This window comes from Macrotis lagotis, unplaced genomic scaffold (genome assembly GCF_037893015.1).
Source record: "Macrotis lagotis isolate mMagLag1 unplaced genomic scaffold, bilby.v1.9.chrom.fasta BILBYCTG039, whole genome shotgun sequence".
Lineage (NCBI taxonomy): Eukaryota > Metazoa > Chordata > Mammalia > Peramelemorphia > Peramelidae > Macrotis > Macrotis lagotis.
In genome coordinates, this window is record NW_027421946.1 from 325,067 (window position 1) to 327,834 (window position 2,768).

Consider the following 2,768-nt stretch of genomic DNA (forward strand, 5'->3'; position numbering starts at 1 on the left):
CAAACTTTCTTGTTGAAATGATTAGAGCTTAACAGACAGTTTGATCTCCAAGTACAGGACTCAGGTGAAGCACAGAGAAGGTCTAATTATGAAGGATTTAATGATGTTGAACTTTGTGTATTCCTGTATGGGAAGAAGATACTGATAATTTATGTGAACCCTCTTAAATATAATAATTGTAAGAAAGAGCATATATGGACAAGGCCCCGGAGGGAGTTGAATATAATGCTATAACACAGTACAAAGATTGAGTCAATGGGTGATAAAGAAAAGGAATGGGAGGAAGGAAAAGGAGAGGTAGAATGGGAAGAGATATTTCACATTAGAGAGTCAAGAAAAAGCTTTTTGCAATGTAGTAGAATGGGGAAGGCAAGGGGGAATGAGTGAGCCTCCATTCTCATCAAAATTGGCTCAATGAAGAATTACCATACATGCTTAATACAGGACAGAAATCTATCTTACCCTAGACAAAACTGAGAATAACGAGATGGATTAAGTAGGATAGAGGAGGAGAGGGGGGAGTAGGTGACGCAAGAGAGGGAAGATCATCAGAGAGGGTAGTCAGATGAAATGCAATTCTGAGGAGGAGCAGCATAAAAGGAGAGCAAGAATAGAATAAATAGAAGTGGGGAAGAACAGAAGGGCAGGAAATACAGCTAACAAGAGCAACTGTGGGACAAGATATTGAAACAACTTCTCTGGTGGAATTATGATAAAAAAGACAACTCATCCAAGAGACAGATCCAATGGAACCTGAATACATATTGAAGAACACTATTTTCTCCACTCACTTCATTTCTCTCTATCTTTTTTTGGGGGGGTGATGGGGGCTTATGTTTACTTTCACAGTAAGATTATTGTAATAATATAAAATTAATAAATCTTAAAAGAGCAAAAGTCATTAATAAATAGAACCTCAGGAAAACCACAATCTGAAATTAGTCCTTCATTTTTCTTTTAATTATGTAAAGTACACTGGCAAATGACATTGTAAAAAAGATACAAGCAGAAAATCAATATTTGGTAGTCAATGATGTTATTTCTATTATATTTGTAATGAGAAAGTGAAGCTTTTAACCGTAACTAATAGATGAACAGATAGTTTTCATATTAGGAAAATAATAATGGTACTAGATTTTTTTGCCTCTTTTTTTCAAGTACTATTTTTGTTCTTCCCTTATTATCAAAGAGGACCAATGAAATCACGTGCCATTGGCCTGACTAGTGCTTTAATTCTATAGAAGTAAGTCAGTTTTACAAAGTTATCAGCTGCTCTCTTTCAGTCATCAAATACCAATGGCTGGTTCAAAGTCAAGATACAAGGTGATGGCCAAGGATTTAACAAATGACTTTGGCAGCTTCTTTGATGTTTGCATAACTCCACTTGCTGATACAACTTTCATCACCATTGGAACAGTGTTCTCATCCACCCATTTTGACTGAAATCCACCATAGTCTTCTCATGATTGGTGTAGATGTTATTACAATTCATTTATGTGTTTGAGGTCTGTTGGTTATTTTTACCTTAATTTAGAATAATATCTGATAAGTTGGTTTTACCAAAGTGTGGCCAGGTGCATTCTCTAACTTCTTATAGTCATAGGTGACAGTTGGGTGAAAGGCAACACCTCAAGCTGTTCATTAACATTTCATAAATAGTGAATCCAACTTGTTATGCCAGTTCTCCAAAATTCACATTCATTAGCTACACCTTATAAAAAATAATTATGTCTCATTTATAAATTCAGTTTCTGACAGTTACATTAGCATATGGTTATTATATATTACACTTAGTGCCCTGACTTTGCACTTCTTAAAATTATCTTTTAGTAATATCAAGATTAAACCAAGATGCCAGAGTGAAAGTGGGGACTTGCATGAACTCTATCCTCCAAACTCCTCCAAATATCTTTAAATAATGACTCAAACAATATCTAGAGTGACAAAATACAGAAAAAGAAAATGAAATAATTTTTAGCACAATAATACTAAACAGGTTGATAGGAAAGGTCTGTTGCACCATGGTGAGAAAGAAGTAGGAGACATAGCAATGACATGGAAGAAAATGGAATAGCTGAAGAAGAAGAAAGGAGATGGGGATAAACTAAGATCGGCGGGAAGAGATGGAATAAGGTGAAGATGAGATTGAAGAGAAGGAAGGGGAGGAAATGTGGAATAAGGAAGAGATAAATTAGGAGAAAGATGAATAAATGGACTGAGATTGAATAGAAGAAGAATAAGCAGAACTATTAACAAGAAGATGAGATGGGAAGACAAGGACAGGAAATGTCAGGACAAAGAGAATAGTTAATAGAGGGATGAATATTGTGGTAATGTGGAGGTAAAGCTCCTGAGAGTGATATATGAATATCTCTGGTGTGCAAGGTCACTGGAGATTTGCATGTATTCTTCCTTATTATATGAATTTGCTGCTTTACCAGTGGAGACAGACCTAAACATCTGTGGAGCAAGATGTGTGTGGGAAACATTCTGATAAGGAAGTCTAGGTATTTCAAATGATAAAAATTGTAGATTCAATCCATGGAAAGATGCAGCAGGGTTTCATCTAACCTGTTGTGTCTGAGATAAATTTTGTTGTAAAAGGTTGAGTATTCAACAATAAAATAATAGTGTTTACACCATGACCTTATGTATACCTCTCTATTCATCCTGACTTCATCAAATATTGAGACACACACCAGAATTTTTATTGGTGATAAAGCAATAAGAAGGAAATGATACAGAAAAGAACAGGAAAGAAATTGAAA